This window comes from Heterocephalus glaber, unplaced genomic scaffold (assembly GCF_053883595.1).
Source record: "Heterocephalus glaber isolate CG9 unplaced genomic scaffold, H.glaber_assembly_v1.0 deba00000347, whole genome shotgun sequence".
Lineage (NCBI taxonomy): Eukaryota > Metazoa > Chordata > Mammalia > Rodentia > Bathyergidae > Heterocephalus > Heterocephalus glaber.
The window spans coordinates 29,565,014-29,586,454 of NW_028258143.1; the positions used below are offsets into that span (position 1 = coordinate 29,565,014).

A 21,441-nucleotide genomic window follows, 5' to 3' on the forward strand; every position below is an offset into this window, starting at 1 on the left:
CCAGGACCCGGAAGGAAGCTCCCCCACTGCCATCCCAAGCTCCTAGGGCAGAGGTGACCGCGTGGGTGCCAGAAGCACCCCCCCACACTGTGGAAACGAGAAGACACATAAACAAGCCTCAAAAACAGACTTCTGGATCACCTACAGCAACCCCAAAGGGAAACGAGATGGAACTCTTTGATACTGAACCACGTGGACTCTCTGAACTGGCAACAAAAGAGGATCTGGGAAAAATGAAATCAGAAATAATTACTCATAACAGCAAAGATTTTGCTCATGGTGCAAGACATGATTAATAAATCTAGAGAGGACACAGATAAAAAAATTGAGGATCTGAGGAATATGATGGAATCCCAACATAGGAAACAAATGGAATCCATAAAACAGATACAAACAGATTTCCAAGAGATTAAAAACTCCATCGAAACTCTGCGCAGCAGAATGAACCAATGTGAGGATAGAATTTCACATATAGAAGATAAGATTGCAATTAGTGACCAGGAAAAGAAAAATGGCTTCAAAATTGTGAGGGAACATGAGAAATCAATCCAGCAGCTGCTAGATGATGCAAAGAAGAATAACATAAGACTGACTGGAGTCAATGAAGAAAGAGGAGAGAGTGCAGATGACATAAAAAAACTCTTCACAGAAGTGATGGCAGAAAACTTCCCAAGGAGGGGGAAAGAACTTGACATACACATAAATGAGGCATATAGGACTCCAGCTAGCCTTAATCAAAACAAATCTACACATAGGCATATAATAGTTAGGATTCCAGAAATCCAACAGAAGAATAAAATTCTACAAGCAGTAAGAGAAACAAATCACATACAAAGGAAAGCCCATGAGAATCACAGCAGACTTCTCAATGCAAACCCTCAAGGCAAGAAGAGCTTGAAGTGACGTATTTCAAGCCCTAAAGGAAAACAGCCTCCAACCCAGATTGATGTACCCTGAAAAACTATCTTTCAAAATGGATGGAGAAATAAGATACTTTCATGACAAAGAGCACTTCAGGAACTTCATGAATACCAAACTGGCACTCCACAAAATTTTAGACAATACCCTAGGAAAAGACAATGAGGACCACAACCCCAGGAAACCCAGCAGAGTGAATCCATTAGGTGTGACAAATTAAACGCAAAGGGGGAGAATCCAACAAAAAGTCATGACAAGGCTTTTTAAACTTTTGACTTTATCTCCCTAATGAGTGCATAATTCAATCTTACTATTGTGCTGATTAGTATTTTTCTGATTCTAGAGTTGCACACCATTCCTTGTGCTATACTGGCTATTTATCATCTTCTTATGTCTACATTTTAATTAGGTTTATTAATGAGCTCTAAGAATTCTTTATATATTCTGTTCATAGTTTATATGCATTGTAAATATGGTCTGTTTAAGGACTACTTTTCATTTTAATGATGTCATTTAAAGTTCTAAATTTTGATGGAATCTCATTTATCAATTTTTTTCTTTTATACATCATGTTTTTTGTATCCTAGGTAGTTCTTGCCTACCCTGAATTCGTAAGTATTTTCCCTTATAATTTCTTCTTAAAGTTTTATACTTTTCAGCTTTCTTATTTAGGTTCATAGATCCCTTCAAGTTATTTTCATGTATGGCAAAAAAAGGTTTGAGGTTAATTTTTTATATATGGATACCAGGTGTCCTAGTGCTGTTTGCTGAAGATACTATCTCTTCCTTGGCTCTTGAATCGAGTTTATATTCTATAAAATGCTGATGTTAAATAACCTTTCAAAACTCAGTGGACCCTATATGTGTGGCTCTATTTCTAGATTCTCTATTTTATTCAAATGATCTATGTCTTTCCTTACACCAACACTGCCTTGATTATTGTAGCTTTAGAAGAAGTCTTAAAGTTGTGTGCTAAACGTCTTCCAACACTGTTTTTGTTTTTGGCTTTTCTGGGTCCTTTGTACTCCTACATAATTTTTAAATTTCAATATCCAGTTCTTCATTTATAGCAAGTATACACAGACCTGAATTTTTATATATACCTTGTGTTTTCTAATCCTGCTAAATTCAAGTACAAGTTCTAGGGGCTCCTAGAGATTTCTTAGTATTTTCTCTGTAGATGATCATTTCATCTACATATAAAGATTTTGCTTCTACCTTGCCAATCCTATCCTAGTTGTGTCATTTTATTGCCAGACTAGTTTGGTGGGGACTAGGTTTCAAAGTTTAATGGACAGATAAAGAGTAAGCATATCTGCCCTTGTTCCCCACCTTAAGGAGAAAGCATTGTATCTTCTCCATTCATACAAGGCGTTCTTGCTGGAAGTACGGAGTACATGTCTTTAAATTTGTTGAGAAGTTTCTGTTCTACTTCTAGTCTGATAGCTTTTACCATGAACAGCTGTAGAATTTAGTCCAATACTTTTTCTCCAACTACTCACAGGATCATATGGCTTTTTCCTTTCCTCTGTTAAAATGATGACTTTTGGGGGTGGATCTTCCAATGCTGAACCAACACTGCCATCCCTATAACAAAACCACTTTCTACATACTGCCAGATCTGACTTCTAAGAGTTTGTTTTGTTAAACAAATTTCTATGTTCATACTTTTTTCTTCTATTATCTTTACTCAATTTTTGGATTAGCACAATGTTCGGTTCCTAAAATGAGGGGAGAAGTGTTCCTTCTTTTTTCTGCTTTAATTGATATAATTTATCAGTTAAAATGTTTATGAGCCTGCTGTTGTCATATAGGTAGGTTTTCAATCTAGGAATATACTTTCTTTAATAGGTGCTATTCAAATTTTATATTTCCTCCAGAGTTAGTTTCCTTAATTTGTCTTCTAAGTTACTTCTTAGAAGTTGTCAAATTTATTTCAAAAAAGATTTCTGTAATATGCTTTCTATATCCTTTTAAATTCTGTAAAATCTGTGGTAGTGTCTCGTAGATCTTAATACTGTAATTTAAAAAATGTATAACTGATATTGTGTAACAGGAAGAAAAGGTCTAAAAGAGCAGGGGAATTGGGAAGGGCAGAGGAAGGGAGAAAAGGGGAAAGGAAAACATACGAGCAGCGGAAAAAAATCGAAACAAGGTCTTTGCAAATAGGAAAGGGTGGAGGGGGTGAAGGGAGGGCAAGGGATGGGGAATAAAAATAAGAACCAAGATACTCATGTAAAGGTACAAGATCCCAATGATAAATGTAACTGTATTGTATACCTAAAATGTATCAATAAAGTTAATTGGGGGGGGGAGTGCAGCAATAGAAAGCAGAAGCTAAAGCAATCTCCATATTAGCATCAGTTTTTCCATTATAATCAACTCATGATCCTCAGTAATGAGCGCGCCCACATACCCACACCCACAAATAGGAACGCAAAAAAACTAGGTAATAAAACACCTTCAAAAACCCCCAACTCCCAAAAAGGTGATCCATGGGGGATCAAAGGGTAGAAAATCAAAAGCCAAACCGCTGAATTACACAAAATGATAAAAGAATAGACCACAAAAAAATCAGTAAGGTGCTTGGTGAGCTCAAAAATGATATAACCAGGGCCGGGGATTTAGCTCAGTGGTTCCAACGCCTGCCTCACAAGCGGAAGGTCCAGAGTTCAATCCCCAGTACCAAAAAAAAAAAAAGATAAAACCAAACAAATAATGGACTTAATAAATGAAATGATTAATGAGCTTACACAAGACACTAATAAGCTAGATGAGCTAAATAAACTGATAAAAAACATGAATGAGGGCAGGGGATTTACCTCAGTGGTTCCGGCGCCTGCCTCTCAAGCGCAAGGTCCTAAATTCAATCCTTGTACCCCTCCCCCCCCAAAATTACAGCACACTTCTCAATATATACCTTAAAGACCAGGAAAGCTTGGAATTAAGTGTTTCAAGCCCCAAAAGAAAACTCCTGAGGGCTGGGTGATTTAGCTCAGTGGTTCCAGTACCTGCCTCAAAAGCGCAAGGTCCTGAGTTCAAACCCCGGTACAAAAAAGAAAAGAAAAAACTCCTGACCTAGCCTGATATATCCTGCAAAACTACCTTTCAAGACTGAAAGTCCTGCCGGGGATTTAGCTCAGTGGTGCTGTGCCTCCTTTGCAAGTGCAAAAAATAAAATAAAATAAAATAAAATAAAATAAAATAAAATAAAGACTGGAAGTCCTTCCACGACAAAGAGCACCTTAAGAAAATTCATGACCACCAAACCAGCACTCCAAATATTCTCAAGGATATTCCATAAAGTAACAATGAAGGGGGCCAGGGATTTGGCTTAATGGTTCTACTGCTTGCCTCACAAGCACAAAGACCCGAGTTTGATCCCTGGTACCAAAAAAAAAAAAAAAAAAAAAAAAAGAAGGAAAGAAACAATGAAGAAAACTATCTCAAAAAGTCCACTGTAAAGAATATGTCAAGCTTCAAGGCCAGTCTGAACTACATCGTGAGACCCTGTCTCAAAAAAAAAGAATATTGGGCCGAGGATTTAGCTCAGTGGTTCCAACTCCTGCCTAACAAGCGCAAAGTCCCAAGTTCGATCCCTGATACCAAAAAAAAAAAAAAGAGTATGTCAAGCAAGGTGAGCAGTTAAGCAGAAAGGGGGACAGGAATCAGCAACAGGAAAATAATGTGATGACAGAAGTATCTCAGTATCTTTCAGTAGTAACTCTCAATGTGACTAGACTCAAAACCCCAATCAAAAAGACACATATGGAGGCCTGGCCTGACCCCGCCCCCCACACCCGTGCCCTCCGGAGGCGCGCATGACCCCGGCACACGACCAAGACCACAACCAAGTAGCCTGAGCTGGTCTGGGGATGGCGTGCCCGCCATTCGGAGCGATTCCCGCCAAGCGTGGCTTTCTGCCAAGAGGTGGCGACAGCCCCGAGGGACTAGAGGGCCAGGCCTCGAGGCCGCAACCCAGGTAACACCAAAAGAACGAAAAGAAGTAGATATATCTTGAAAGTATAAAAGAAGAATGGGCTTGTGAAACAGGACCTGACAATCACCCGCTTAGTGATAATCGACAAAGGAACTGTATTCTGTTGACAGCTTTTTTGAGCCAAATGCTTATCCTCCACTGAACAGAAGAAACAGGTAGATATAAGTATAAAATTATGGAAAAATGGATTCACAGTCAACGATGATTTTAGAAGTTATTCTGATGGTGCAAGTCAGCAGTTTCTGTACGCCATCAAGAAGGGGTAATTGCCTTCAGAATTACAGGGACTTGGGGCCAGGGATTTAGCTCAGTGGTTCCAGCACCTACCTCAAAAGCGCAAGGCCCAGAGTTCAATCCCTGATACCAAAAAAAAAAAAAAAATTAAAAGCAGAATTACAGGGACTTTTTGATAAGGAGGAAGTGGATGTTAAAGTTGAAGATAAGAAAAATGAAGTATGTATGTCCATGAAGCCTGCATTCCAACCCTTCTCAGGGCAGGGGCACAGACTGGGAAGTACTACAAGAAAAAAAAAAGACTGTTGAAGTTGAAAATAAAAATAATTTGTCCCCTGTTTCACTGAATAACTTGGAGCCCATCACTAATATACAGATACAGCTAGAAAATGGGAAAAGGATCGTCCAGAAACTTAACATTTCTCATAGGACAAGTCACATCAAAGACTTCACTGAGAAATTCCACGGGTCTCCAAGCAGTCCGCCCTTCTCCCTGGCAACAGCCCTTCCTTTCCTCAGGTGGCTGGATGAGATGCTCACTCTGGAGGAAGTGGATTTGTGACCATTCAGAGACTCTGAAACACTGTCAATCGAGTCTTTTAGAGAACTTTCCTAGTGTTGATTTCTGAGGGCCTGGAAACTGCAGAACTGTGATGGTTGCAAGTGGACATGCAAAAGTGGGAGAAAGAACTCGAATTTGCTAGACTTTCGATCTAGTGATATGTTTTTTGGTACTGGAGATCAAACTTAGGACCTTGCGTTTTCGAGGCAGGTGAGTGCCACTGAGCTACATCCCTGGCTGATCTAGTGATATTTAATTCTCTCCTGATGAGGGGATTTTTTTTTTTTTCTCAGTACCAGGGATCAAACTTAGGACCTTGCCCTTGCAAGGCAGACACAGCACTGCTGAGCTACATCCTGGGCCCGATGTGGGGATTTTTAATCATTACAAGTTAGGAAAGTAACATATGACTGGAAGCTGTAATTGTCACACTTTTTTCCAAAAGGCTGCTCAGAAAAAGACACAGATGGAAGCTGGGGAATTTAGCTCAGTGGTTCCGTCACCTACCTCTTAAGCACAAGGTCCCGAGTTCAATCCCCAGTACCAAAAATAAAATAAAAATAAAAATAAAATAAAAATTAAAAGACACAGGTGGGCAGAATGGATCAAGAAACAAAAACTTAACGGCATGCTGCATACAAGGATAGGGCCAGGGATGTAGTGTGTGCTGTGTGATCCCCAGTACCGAAAAAGGAAAAAAAAAATATATAGCCGGGGATTTAGCTCAGTGGTTCCCCTGCTTGCCTCAAAAGCATAAGGACCCGGAGTTCGATCCCCGGCACCAAAAAAAAAAAGAAAGAAAAAAAAGATAGAAAATAATATTCCATGTAATGGGAGCAAGAAAAAAAAGCAGTATTAGCTATCCTAATTTCAGACAAAGTGTACTTCACACCAAAACTGATCAAAAGAGGTAAAGAAAGTCAATACAACATATTAATTAAGGGAACAATCCAACAGGAAGAGGTAACGATTATTAACATATGCACCAAAAACTGGTGTGCCCAACTTCATAAAACAAACACCACTAGACATAAAAGATCAGCTAAACATCAACATAATTACAGTGGGGACCTCAATACCCCACCGTCATAAATAGATCAACTAGACAAAAAAACAACAAAGAAACATCAGAGTTGCCAGGCATCATGGCACACTCCTGTAATCACAGCACTCAGAAGCCTGGGCAGGAGGATTGCCATGAGTTCCAGGCCAGCCTGAGCTACACAGTGAGTTCAAGGCCAGCCTTGTCTCAAAAAACAAAAACAAACAAACAAAACAATGAATCAAAGAGCTGGTTCTTCAAAAGAATAAACAAAATAGACAAACCTTTAGCTAATCTTATCAAAAAAGGAAAGAAAAGACCCATGTCAATGCAATTAGAAATGAACAAGATGAAATCACAATGGCTACCAACTGAAATCTAGATTAGTAACTACTTTAAAAACCTGTGCTCCAATAAATTTGAAGACTCAGAAGAAATTGATAGATCCCTATACACATATCAATTACAAAGACTGAACCAAAAAGATACAAAGCCCCTAAATAATCCAGTAACAGGTAATGAAATTGAGGCAGCGATTAAAAAAAAGAAAACTAGCACCAAGAAAAGCCCAGGACCTGATGAGTTCACCACTTAATTCTACAAGTACTTCAGGGAAAATCTAATGCCAATACTCCTCAAACTCTTTAATGAAACTGAAAGGGAATAAGTACTGCCAAACTCATTCTGGGAAGCTGCCAGTACCTTGACTCCAAAACCAGACAAGGACTCAACTGAAAAAGAAAACTACAGGTCAGTCTCTTTAATGAACACAGACGCAAAGATCTTCAACAAGATACTGGCAAACAGACTCAACGAATTATTAAAAAGAAAATACAGATCCCTGGTACCAAAAAAAAAAAAGAAAAAGAAAAAGAAAATACAGCATGACTAAGTAGGTTTCATCCCAAGGATACAAGAATTGTTCAACATAAACAAATCAATGTAATACATCACATAAAAGGAAGCAAGACAAAAATCATGTTCATCTCAATAGATGTCAGAAAAAGCCCTTGACAGCTAGGCACAGTGGTGCACACCTGTAATCCTAGCACTGGGGCACACATGGGGGGGCGGGGCAGGAGGATTGCTGGGAGTTCAAGACCAGCCTGGGCTAGAGTGAATTCAAGGGCAGCCTGACTACACACCAAGACCTTGTCTCAAAAAAAGACCCAAAAAATTCCACCAAAAGCCTCTTTGAATTAATCAAATTCAATAAGGTAGCAGGATAAAAAATACACAACCCAATCAAAACTGGACAACTAAAATGAACAGACACTTCATAGACGTACAAATGGTCAAAAAATACATGAAAAACTATTCAACATCCCTAGCCATTAGACAAATAAAAATTAAAACAACACTAAGCTTCCAACTTACTCCAGAAAGAATGGCTATCATCCAGAAATCAAATAATAACAAATTCTGGAGAGGCTATGGAGAAAAGTAACCCTTCTACACTGTTGGAGGAAATGTAAACTAGTACAACCACCATGGAAATCAATATGGAGATTCCTCAAAAAACACTAGCTATTCTTTCCAAAAGAGTTAAAAACATATTACAGTGATACATGCATATCCATGTTCGTAGTAGCACAATTTATAATAGCTAAGGGATGGGGATTTAGCTCAGTGGTTCCACCTTGTGCCTCACAAGCACAAGGTCCCGAGTTCAATCCCCAGTATCAAAAAAATATATATATATATAATAGCTAAGTCTTGGAAATGGTCTATATGCACATCAACAGATGAATGGATAAAGAAAATGTATTTATACACACAACAAAGTAGTACTCTGCCATAAAGGATAAACTTGAGTCATTCATGCCTACGTGGATTCACCTTGAACGCACAGTATTAAGTGAAATCAGACACACAAGCTTAAATGTCACATGGTTTGTCTTATATGAGAAACTTAAAATGTAAAATAAAAGATAATAGGAAGTAGGGAGATCTTTTTAAATGAGAAGGGGAACAAAAAATGGAGGAGGAAGGGCAGGGAGAAGTGTTATATACATTTACCAACTCCCCACAATAAAAGTAATCATGCAGCACATGTCCTGCAAACATATACTAGTAGGTATTTAAAAGAAAAAAAATCAACATAAAAAAATCAATAGTGTTCCTGCACACTAATAAAGAACTGAGAGGGCCGGGGATTTAACTCAGTGGTTTCACCGCCTCCTGCGCAAGCACAAGGACCTGAGTTCAATCCCTGGTACCAAAAAAAAAAAAAAAAAAGAACTGAGAAAGAAATAAGGCAAACAATACCATTCACAATAGCATGAAGAAAAATCAAAGGGCCGGGCATGGTGGCCTAGGCCTGTGATCCTAGCCCTCGAGAGGCTGAGGCAGGATCACTGAGTTTGAGGCCATAGTGAGTTCAAGGCCAGCCTGAACTATAAAGCAAGACCTTTCTCAAAATTTTTTTTTCATATTTAGGCATTAACCTAACAAAGGAGTTGAAAAAACTCCGTAATGAAAATTATATATAACTCAAGAAAAATGAAAGGTCGAGCATGATGGCGCACACCTGTAATCCTAGAACTTGGGAGGCTGAGGCAGAAGGATCATCACCAGTTCGAGGCCAGCATAGGCTATGTAGTGCCACCGTGAACTACATAGCAAGGCCCTGTGCAAAAAAAACAAGAAAGAAAGAAAAAGGAATAAAGAAAGGGAGGGAGGGAGGAAGAGGGAGGGAGGGAGGGAGGGAGAGAGAGAGAGAGAGAGAGAGGGAGGGAGGCAAGGAGGCAGGGAGGGAGGCAGGGAGGGAGGCAGGGAGGGAGGCAGGGAGGGAGGCAGGGAGGCAGGCAGGGAGGCAGGGAGGCGGGCAGGCGGGCAGGCGGGCAGGCGGGCAGGCGGGCGGGCAGGCGGGCAGGCAGGTGGGCAGGCAGGCGGGCAGGAAGGCAGGCAGGCAGGCAGGCAGGCAATCTCCTGTTCCTAGATTGGCAGAATCAATAATGTCAAAATGGCCATACTTCCAAAACTGATAAACAAATTTAATGCAATCCCAATCAATCTACCAACAGCATTCCTCACAGATCTAGAGAAAACAAGCCTAAAACTAGTACAACCATTATGAAAATCAGTATGGAGATTCCTCAGAAAACTAAAAATAGAAATTCCAATGGACCTAGCTTTCTCCTTCTACATTATCTTCCCAAAAAAGTTAAACACATCATATTAAAATGATACATGCATATCCATGTTTGTAACACAATAGCTAAATCCTGGATGCAGCCTCTATATCCATCAACAGATGAATGGGTAAAGAACACAATGGAGTACTACTCTGGTATAAAAAAGGATAAACGAGGGCCAGGGATTTAGCTCAGTAGTTCCGGTGCCTGCCTCGAAAGCTCAAGGCCCCAAGTTCGATCCCCGGTACCAAAAAAAAAAAAATACACCTTGAGACCATAATGTTAAGTGACATAAACCAGACACACAAGCTTTAGATATCGCATGGCTTCTCTTATATGAGAAACCCTACATATAAATAAATTAAAGAGCAAAAGACAGGTATTAGGAAATGGGGAGATAGATCTTTTGCAAAAGGGAAGGGGACCAAGAGATGAAAGGATGAGAGGGGTAGGGAATGAAAAAATATGTGTTGTGTACATGTTCTAATTCCCCACAAAGAATGTAATCATTATGTACTATAAACATGTATTGATTTTTTTTTAATTTTTAAAGTTTGGATGGTAAATTTTGCTATGTCTTTTTTACAAATGTTATTAAAATTAGCTGGGTGGAGGAGCCTATAATCTCAGCTTGGGAAGCTTGAGGCAAGAGGATCACAAGTTCCAGGGCAGCAGGGGCAACTTATGGGCACCCCCCGATCTCCATACAACAAGGGCTGGCTGGGTGTGGTGGTGCATGCCTGTAATCCCAGCACTCAGGAGGCTGAGGCAGGAGGACTGCTGTTCAGGGCCAGCCTGCGCTCTATAGTGAATTCAGGGCCAACCTGAACTACATAGTGAGACCTTGTCTCAAAAAGCAAACAAAAATGGGGGGGGGGCCCTGCAGGCAGTACAACACTTGCCTAGCCTGGTAAGAAGGGGGCACCAGATGGAGCTCAGTGGTAGAGTTCCCATGGGTTCAACCACCAGTACACCAAAAAAGAAAAGAAAGACCAAAGATCACAGGTATATACAGTACACTAACATTTTTCTAATGGGGGAAATAAAGGTGATAATAAGGATAGAGTACTTACAAATAAAAACAAGACTTAAATATTCTTTCCATACACAGTACTGTACTATTAAATTTTAAACCATGTAAATATTTAACTCGTTTGCAGCAGTGAAGATTGCATTGAGGGCTTCACACAGTCAAGAAAAAAGGATACCCTAATCATGAACACAAAATTACTTGGTAATCAAAATAATCAAAGTTATCAAATAAACAGAAAATTGTTATTGCAAATACCTTTTTTTTTTGGTACTGGGGATGGAACTCAGGACCTTGCGCTTGTGAGGCAGGCGGCGGAACCACTGAGCTAAAACCCTGGCCCAGCAAACAGCTTTTTAACACAGTTCTCTGTTCATCTCCACACTGTCTTTTCTAGGTAAGTGCTCTACCACTTAGCTACATCCCCAGCTTTTAGTGCTGTATTCTAAGGAAACCAAAGGTGGAAAAAAAATAATAAACCATAGTTAGTTAGCACGGTCACTATAAATCTGAATCCACTGTGCAAGAAATTCCCTCAAAAAAAATCCCAAAAATAAATTTGATTGGGGCCGAGGATTTAGCTCAGTGGTTCCAACGCCTGCCCCGAAAGCACAAGGACCTGAGATCGATCCCCGGTACCAAAAAAAAAAAAAGTGCTAAAAAAAAAAATTTGATTTTGCAATTTAAAATATCAATGTAGGGGCTGGGGATTTAGCTCAGTGGTTTAGCTGCCTGGTGCACAAGAGCAAGGACCCGAGTTTGATCCCCGGTACCAAAATAAATAAATAAATAAATAAATAAAAATAAAATAAAATATCAATGTAAAATATCATTGATATTTTTACATTTTTGTTTTATTAAAACAAAACAAAACATGTTTTCTAGCTCTGGCCACTAACAAGGACCTAGGCACAAACATACTCCAGGAGCAATGCACACATCACCTAATATCTAAATTTTAGTCTATAAATATAAATTTCTATTAAAGCAGGGCACCTTGAAGAGGAAAACTTTAAAAATCAAGAAAGGAAAGGTGGGCAAGGTGGCACACCCAGTAATCCTGGCACTGGGGAGGCTGAGGCAGGAGGACTGCTCTAAGCTCAAGGCTGATCTGGGCAACATAGTGAATTTAAAGCCAACTTGAAAATATAATAAGACTCTGTCTCCCCCCTACCCCCCGAAAAAAGGTAGGAGGGCCCCAAAACACTAGTCCTGATTACAGACTGTAAAGAGCCCTTGGTTGAACACTCAGCACAGCCATTAAGAGCCTTTGGTTTTTCTTAATTTCATTGTTTTGTTTGTTTTGGTTTTGCAGGGCTGGGGATAAAACCTATGCCTTCACACATGCTAGGCAAGCACTATACCACTAAGATACAGCCCAGCCCCTAAAGCTCTTTTTTATAAAAAACAGCAAACAAGCAGTATAAAGAGTAAACAGATTAGGAAACCTCTGAATGAAATATCTGTCTCAGCCAACAATCAATCATAGGTGAAATACCTGAAAGAGGATACTCAATGCCTAAGTTATCATTCCACAGATCAAGTATAACTGGACAAGGAAAAACATACCCTTCAATAAAGAAATGTGGGCAATACCATGTTAATCAAGAAAACTCAGCACTGTTAATATGGGGGCAAACTAACATCTGGCAGTCTCCACTACCCTATTAAGGGAGCATCTCTAGAAGAGAACTAGACATTCTGTCCTTCCTGAGGTAATGCAATATAATTCACATATCATCACCTATTAAGTTTTTTTGCCAAAAATATTTAATTAAGCGTCTTTAGGTCTAATTTCATTTATAAGAAATAAAAGAAATAAAAGAGTACCAAGTTAAATGACATTCTAAACACACAATCAGAAAATTCTACACGAAGTGTGGTGGTATACACCTGTAAATACCAGTACTCAGAAGGCTGATGCAGGAGAATCACTGGGAGTTCGAGCCCAGTCTGGGCTACACAGTGATTTCAAGGCCAGCCTGAACTACACAGAGACCCAAAGGAGAGCTCAGAGCATAAATAAAATAAACCAGGTCAGTATAAAATATGTATCCCAGTAGAGTGAAGAAGGAATTTTTGTAGAAAATTCGTTTGTTCTTCTTTTGCGGGGGGGGGGGGGGGGAGGGGGGGACGGGGACGACCCAGGGATCGAACTCAGGTCCTTGCGCTTGCCGGGCAGGCGCAGTGCCACTGAGCTACATCCCCGGCCCCATTCTTCAATTTTTATAATGCCTAGGTTTTATAACATCTAGATTTTGGGAATACAAATTTAAAAATTTATGTCTTCAAAAAGCTCACAGTGGGGCTGGGGTAGCTCAGTGGTTATGCCGCCTGTCTCCCAAGTGTAAGGACACAAGTTCGATCCCTGATACCAAAAAACAAGCTCACACTGGGCCAGAGATTTAGCTCAGTGGTTCCGCTGCCTGCCTAGCAAGCACAAGGTCCCAAGTTCAATATCTGGTACCCCCCCCAAAAAAATCTCACAACATAGGGCTGGGGATGTAGCTCAGTGGTACCACACCTGCCTGGCAAGCATAAGGTCCTGAGTTTGATTCCTGGTACCAGGGCAGGAAAAAAAAGAGCAAAGCTCACAACTTAGAGAGGATACAAAACAAAATATATTAATTAGAAATATACTCAAAATGCTTTCATAACACATAAAGGAGTAATTAATTTACCCAAGGAATGAGACTGACAATGGTTGCAACAAAGATAATCTGAGTTAATGTTTAAAAATTGAAAATCAGGGCTGGGAATTTAGCTCAATGGTACTTCGACTTCCTGGCAAGCTCCAAGGTCCTGAGTCTGATTCCCAGTACCAGAAAAAAAAACTAAAAATGATTTCACCAATTAAATTTCAGATACAGATATACAAAAAGTGAAATTTACTGAATATCTAGTATGCATTGAGTCAAGCACTATACAGAACATTATTTATATAGATAAGAAAGACGAAGCTGGGGCCGAGGATTTAGCTCAGTGGTTTCGCCGCCTGCTGCGCAAGCGCAAGGACCTGAGTTCGATCCCCGGTACCAAAAAAAAAAAAAAAAAGAAAGCTGAAGCTGGGCTGGGTATGATGGTGCATGAATGTAATCCCAGCACTTGGGAGGCTGAGGCAGGAGGATCATCTGAGTTCCAGGCCAGCCTGAGCTACACAGTAAGTTCAAGGCCAGCCTAAAGTACATACTGGGACCTGTCTCAAAAAACACTACCAATAGCTGGGGATTTAGCTCAGTAGTGCCACTGCCTGACTCAAAAGCTCAAGGTCCTGAGTTTGATCCCTGGTACCAAAAAAAAAAAAAAAAAAAAAAAATCCACTACCAAGAGCCAGGGATTTAGCTCATTGGCACCACACCTGCCTGGCAAGCACAAGGTCCTGAGTTTGAGCCCTGGTACCCCCCCACAACCCTAAAAAAACACTACCAAGAAAGAAAACTGAAGCTCAAGAGAATTTAACTGACCCAATACAAAAAAATCCTATTTTAGGGGTGGGAGTGTTGCTCAATGGTGAAGCATGCACTTAACATGCTGAGGTCCTAGGTACAATTCCCAGCTAAAAAAAAAGAAAAGAAAGTGATAGTTCAGTTGTTTGTTGTTTCCAATATCGGGAACTGAACTCAGACCCTTGAGCTTGCCAGGCAGGTTTGACCCTGCTGAGCTAGTTTAGTTTTGAGCCTGACATTCAAACTTAGTTAGGTCTGCTGCTAAAACATGCAATGCTCTTTCCATTATCACCCAGCTCTGCTCTGGGGATTTACAAGCATTCAAATTATGAAAATAAAGTACAACACAAACTTTATGAAGTCAATTGCTCTACCAGAAAATTACTAAAATGTTTAAGAACCAGAAAAAGAGTAATGTGGGTCATATCGTCTAAAGCACCAAAAAGCTTCTGTGAATAGGACTACTGTAAATGGTCTGCAATGGGGAGAGGAAGATTACCAAAGAAAAAGTGCTCAAATAAAAAAAGTTTTGGGCTGGGGATTTAGCTCAGTGGTTCCACCACCTGCCTCGAAAGCGCAAGGTCCCGAGTTTGATGCCTGGTACCAAAAAAAAAAAGTTTTAAACCTGAACCACAGCCAGATACAATGGTGCACACCTGTAATCCCAGCAACCCAGGAGGCTGAGGCAGGATTATAAATGAGACTAGCCTAGCAATTCAGCAAGGTCCCATTACCAGAAAAAAAAAAAAAAAAGAGGCTGAGAATGTAGCTCAGTAAGAGCACTTGCTCAACATGCATGAGGCTCTACATACCATATAAAAAACAAGATAAAGTTTTGTACTGGTAAATACTAAAACTGTGGTCCTAGCCAGGCATGGTAGCACACGATGCAATCCCAGCACTTGAGAGAGGCTGTGGCAGTACGATTTCAAATTCAATGCTAGCCTGGACTACATAGTGAAATGCTGTCCTCGAAAAGCCCAAAAACCAAACTACAAAAAAAAAAAAAAACAACTAATGTCAGGCAAATTGTCACACAACATTACAGCAACAAAGAAACTTTCACTATTACAAAATGAAATTAACATCTCTTATGGAGTTTCAAAACAAATGAAATTCTTTGAATATTTTGTAGAAAGCTAAGACAATTTGGAATCTATTAACAATTTACCAGTTGATGATATTTAATTAAACATACTTTCACAATGAAGATTAATCAGGGGGCTCTAACTAATACTACTTTCCCTAAAAATACTTGTAAAATTTCAAAGTTTTTGTTGGGAGAGGTCACACAAATGCATTCATAAGTCAACCCCCCCCCAACATCTTTGCTAAAGAGCTTTAAACCTGGCATGATGGCACACACCTGTGATGAGGTGTGTAGGCTGATTGCTCAGCCTGCAAAGTGAGTTCAAGGCCATCCTTGACTACAGAGAGGGTCTTTAAACAAACAAAAAAACCCCCTAGGGCTGGGGATTTAGCTCAGCGGCACCATGTCTGCCTTGAAAGTAAAAGGTCCTGAGTTCCATCCTTGGTACAAAAAAAAAAAAAAATCTACCAAAGGGACCCTGTGCCAGCCATTGGGTGTATGTAACCTTACTTTCTTATTCCAATATATAAAAGTTTGAGCCAGGAGTGACGGCGCAGGCCCGTCATCTCTGCGCTTGGGAGGCTGGGGCAGGAGGACTGCTGCAAGTTTAAGGCCAGCTTGAGGTACATAGTGAGACCAGCTTGAAGCTGAGGATTTAGTTCAGTAGCACCGAACCTGCCTTCCAACGTGGCAATAATCAAAATAATCGCGTAACATTTCCCCTCAAAGTAGTGTGAAAAGTATATGGCCTTGGGCCAGGGATTTAGCACAGTGGTTTCACAGGCGCAAGGACCCGAGTTAGAGCCCCAGTACCAAAAAACTAAACAAAAGTATATGACTTTTTTATTACTTAGTACAGATATGAATAACCATTGTAAGTGGTTAGAAAAATGATTAAAAGTTTAGGTCAAGATAAAACCTAATAGCAAAATTAGTCACTTAGTATTTTTCAACAAGAAAGATATTAAGGCACCAGCTCCACACAGGTAACTATTTTCCTACCTAATATATTATGATGTAAGCCAACTTTTAGAATGAGGCATCAACTTTTCTTTAAGACGGCAATGTCAGCCGGGCCCGGTGGCGCGCGCCAGTAATTCCTGCTACTTTACTCGAGTTAGAGGCCAGCCTGGGAAACAAATGGTGAGAGGCTCAAAACAAAGCAGTAGTTCTTTCTTAGATGCTACATATCTATTCTCCAAGACAACTTATAATTGAAAATAGAGGCTTCTGAGACAGGTATTTGTAGGAAGCATTAATTATTCCAAAGGAGCAGGGTTTTGCCTGTCAAGCCGTGGCCTCTCTCCCTGTAACAAACACCCCTTTCAAGCCATGAAAAGACCAAGGTTAGAAAGCTTCAACTGTTTTACAGGTTTCACATTAACGTCTCGTGACTCCTTCGACAACTCACTCAAAGCCATACTCCGTCCACCTCTTGACCAACCTTCCACTCCCGCCCCAAATCAGTTTCAACACGCTTCCTCCTGCAAACTTCACAGCTAACCCGTGGCCTGCCTCACCTACGTCTTCTCGCTGCCGCCAATCCCAGGCAGGGCCTTAGTTGCACCATGCCCTCCTTCACGAGTGGGGCTCAAGCCTCCAGCTCTCTCCTCTAAAGCTCGAACCTGCCTCAACCATCCTCCAGGATCTGTCCTGCGGTTCCTGAGACCTGTCCCCAGGCTCCCCTCAAGTCCCCGAAAGCGCGCAACGGCCAAGCCTGAAAATGGCGGAGTGCCGCCGTCGGCCGCAAGCGAGTGGTCCCGCACCTGCGCCGCACTCACCGTTTGGCGTTGAGCAGAGCTCCTAATGGCGAGCGAAGCGTTCGTCTTCACAGTCGAAGTGTCTCCCTGTCTGGCCTCCTCCCTCCTCCCCTTTCAATCCCTCTCCTCCAAAGGTGTAGCCGCCATCTTCCCCTAGGAGCCACCGAACGCACGCCTTTGCGTCATCCCGCACCAGCGTGCGGCCCTACGTCAGGCGCGACTGAGCCGCGGGGTCTCGATTTGCGCATGTGCGTAGGTGAGGGGCCGGGCTTGGCGGGAGTCGCATGCGGCTTTGTGGCGCGCTCCCTTTGTTCCTCCGGGCAGCTATTGAGTTGCTTCCAGAGGAAAACTGAGGCTTGGGTCCTTGCAGTCTTGATTTTTATCTTGTGAGCTACCCGGGTACGCACATAAGCACCCAGTTTTACAAAATTTGGATACGCTGTTTGTTCCCGGAGATAATAGTTACAGTAAACCGTTTGGCCAAATCCACCGAGTCAAATGGTGCCAACGTGTTAAATCTGTGTGTTCAACTGAATAATGACGCATACGTACAGTTAAGATTCTCACATTGCCCGATGCCAGTTGTGCCTTTGGATTATCCTCTTAAGTCAGGAGACCAAATTAGGATAACAGCCTCAGTGTACAACCACTTTGAAAAACTATTTCACGGTTTATGCTAAACGTAAGTGTATGCTCAGACGGTGAAGCAGAGTGGCCGGGCGTGGTGGTGCAAGCCTGTGATCCCAGCACTTCGGAGGCTGAGGCTGGAGGATTGCCTCAAATTCGAGGCCAGCCTGAACTACATAGCAAGAACTTGCCTCAAAAACAAAAAACGAATGAGGGCACAGACCTACCAACGGCATGTCCAAGAATGTTTATATACTCTATTCATAATAACCGAACACTGGAAACCCAAGTGTTCATAAGATCAATGGGTAATTAAATTGTGGTACACTTCTGCGTTGAATTTATGCACAATAGGAAATAACTACAGATCAATAACCTGGATGAATATGAGATATTGTTAACTCAGGCCAAAAACAAAAACAAAAACAAAACCCTCCGTGATTCCATTTATATAGCTAAGAATACAATGGTCAACCCAGGAGTGGTGGCACACACCTGTAAAACCAGAACTTGGATGGCTGAGGCAGAAGGATTGCCATCAGTTCAGTTTGTGCTACATAGCAAAACCTTGACTCAAAAAAGAAAGTTGTCAGGCCGGGGATTTAGCTCAGTGTTTCCGCCGCCTGCCTCGCAAGCGCAAGGACCCAAGTTCGATCCCTGGTACCAAAAAACAAACAAACAAACTAAAAAAGGAAGTTGTCAAGCAAGTCCTCGTCTCTCCCAACATTTGGAAAGTAGTTTGAAGCTATGAATTAAGAATTCTTGGGGCCGGGGATTTAGCTCAGTAGTTCCGGGGCCTGCCTCACAACTGCAAGGTCCCGAGTTCGATCCCCAGTACCAGAAAAAAAAAAAAAAAAGAATTCTCAAAATATTTACTACTTTTGATTCCATTAGACTCCTCTAAAAATCTACCCTAAAGATAGTCTCAGAAATGTGAAAAAGACCCAATCCAAATATTGGCATCTGACATGAATAGACACTTCTCAGATGAAGAAGTAGAAACAGCAAATAAATATATGAAAAAATGTCACTTGACAGTTGCAAATTAAAACAACACTGAGATTCCATCTTGCCCCAGAAAGAATGGCTGCTAACAAGAAATCAACCAATAACAAATGCTGGAGGGGCTCTGAGGAAAAAAGAACCCTTCTCCACTGTAGCTGGAAGTGTGGACTGGTGCAACCACTGTGGAAATCAGTGTGGAGATTTCTCAAAAAACTAAAACTAGCCGGGGATTTAGCTCAGTAGTTTCGCCGCCTGCTGCGCGAGCACAAGGACCCGAATTCGATCTCCGGTACCAAAAACCCCCACAAAAACTAAAACTAGAGGTTCAGGTCAACCCAGCTATTCCCCTTCTGGGTATCTTCTTGGAAGAATTAAAAGCATCAATGGATGCACATTGAGGCCTTACTCTTAAGTGAAATAAATAGGACACACATGTGTAAATACTGAATAGCTTCCCTGGTGTGAGAAAATAAAAGTGTAAATAAGGATCAAAATGTATAATTGATAATGTGAAATAGGAAGAAAAGGTCTAAAGGGGCAGGGGAAGTGGGAGGGGCAGGGGAAAGAAAAGAAGGGAAAGGAAAAAATGACAATAAAGTCTTTGTAAACAGGGAGGGGTGGAGGGGTTCAAAGGAGTGCAAGGGAATGGGGAAAAAATAAGAACCAAGAGAGATTATGTAAAGGTACAAGTTCCCAATGATGAATGTAACTGTATCATATACCTAAAATGTACCAATAAACTTTTTTTTTTTTGGTACCAGGGATCAAACTCAGGACCTTGGATACCAATAAACTTAATGAAAAAAAAATAATTAAAAGCATCATACCACAGCAATATATGCATACCAGTGTTTATAGTGGCACAGTTTGTAATAGCTAAATCGAGAAACAGCCCAAATGCTCATCAACTGACAAGTAGATAAAGAAGACGTGTTTTTTTATACATGGAGTACTACTCTACCATAAAGAAGGATGAGCTTCAGACATTTATAGCTAAATGGATGGACCTTGAGACCATACTCTTAAGTGAAATAAATGGAACATCTCTGGTGTAAGAAACCCAAAGTGGAAATAAGGACTAAAATGTACAATAGACATTGGGAAATGGGAAGAAAATGTTCAAATCAAAAGGGGAACAAGGATCACCAGTACCCAAAAAAAAAGGAGGGGAACAAAGGAGGGGAAAGGGGAAAGGAAAGATGGGACAAAACATCAAAGGAAAAAATTGAAACAAAGCTTTTGTATATAAGGAGGAGAAGAGGGGTTGAAGGAAGTGGGGGAATGGGAAAAAAAAGAAGGAAGATATATCATGTACCAGTGGTACAAATGCCCTATGATGAATGCTATCATTATGCATATCTAAAATGTATCAATAAATGTTTTGCTAAAATAAATGTGAAAAACTTATGTATAGACCTTTCGTTGATATACTGATAGAAAAAAATATAGAAACAAATTCCAGCAGCAGAAAAGTTAAATAATGACACATCAATTCAATAGAAATATTATGCAGACACTACAGACTATGTCTACTAAATTTTTTTTGGTACCTGGGATTGAACTCGGGTCCTCATGCTTGTGCAGCAGGCGGCAAAACCACTGAGGTAAATCCCTGGCCCTGTCTACCAATACCTAGAAATACCTAAGGAAATGTATTTAAATGATGGATAAAGAACATCTGTTTTCTTCAAGTTTTTTTTTCTTTTTCTTTTTTGTGGGGTTTTGTTTTGTTTTGGTACGTACCAGGGTTTGAACTTAGGACCTTACAGTTTCAAGGCAGGTGAGGGAACCACTGAGCTAAATCCCCAGCCCTTGTTCTGTTTTTTGAGACAAGGACTCAAAAAAAGGCCAGCTCAGCCTGGCCTTGAACTCACTATGTAGCCCAGGGTGTCCTCCAACTCACTCCTCCTGCCTCCTGCACTCAGCCCTACTGCTGGGATTTCAGGTGTGCAACACCATGCCCAGCTTCTTCAGCTATTATACAGGTTTTGGTTTTGCAGCCATAGGGTAAAGGGCATGTTTTTTAAAAGGAGCAGTAATACATTACTGACCTTTTATGTTAAAATATTTTTTAAATGTATTTCTATTTGTGACTAGTTACAATATACTATGTCGTCTTGATTTTTTAACATAGCACACATGGCTTCTATTCCAGTTGTTTGGAGTCAATTTAGATGTCACTAGGTGTTGTGGCTTGTGTCTAGATGTCTCCCCAAATCCTCATGCAGTCTTTTTCGAAAGTATCTAAATCTCGAATGTGTAATGCTAGGATTAAGGACATGTAATTACTAAACCACTACACTGAGTGATCAGTTTGACACTGCCCTAATCCTGGTGGTCTGAATAAAATGAGCAGAAAAACACTGTTAAGGTTTCGCGTTACCTTTGCTACCTTGTGTGTGTGTTGCTTCTCCTCTGTGATGCCCGTTTGCCATCTCTGCCTTGAAGCCAGACGATTATAAGCTGAAAATCTCTACAAACTGTAAGCTAAATAAACCCCTTTCCCTCTAACTTTGTCAGGTATTTTGTCTCAGCAATGAGAGAAAAGTAACTAACACACCAGGTATTATTACTATATATTAGAATGGCC

General features: G+C 40.8%; 1 protein-coding gene across 4 annotated transcripts in view; it reads right to left on the reverse strand.

The window, feature by feature from the left end:
- Wdr33 (WD repeat domain 33) overlaps nucleotides 1-17,442 on the reverse strand; it is a 97,718-nt gene extending 80,276 nt beyond the window's left edge. For 2 of the 4 annotated variants that reach the window (XM_004835971.3, XM_013076490.3), the window contains exons 1-2: nucleotides 17,241-17,435; nucleotides 16,462-16,588 (exon numbers count right to left, since the gene is read on the reverse strand). The gene's annotated coding sequence lies outside the window, so the exon portion shown is untranslated. Of the gene's footprint in view, nucleotides 1-16,461; nucleotides 16,589-17,240 lie in introns of all 4 variants that reach the window. The other 2 variants (XM_004835973.3, XM_013076494.3) reach the window with 2 other exon arrangements.
- Nucleotides 17,443-21,441: the final 3,999 nt, after the last annotated feature.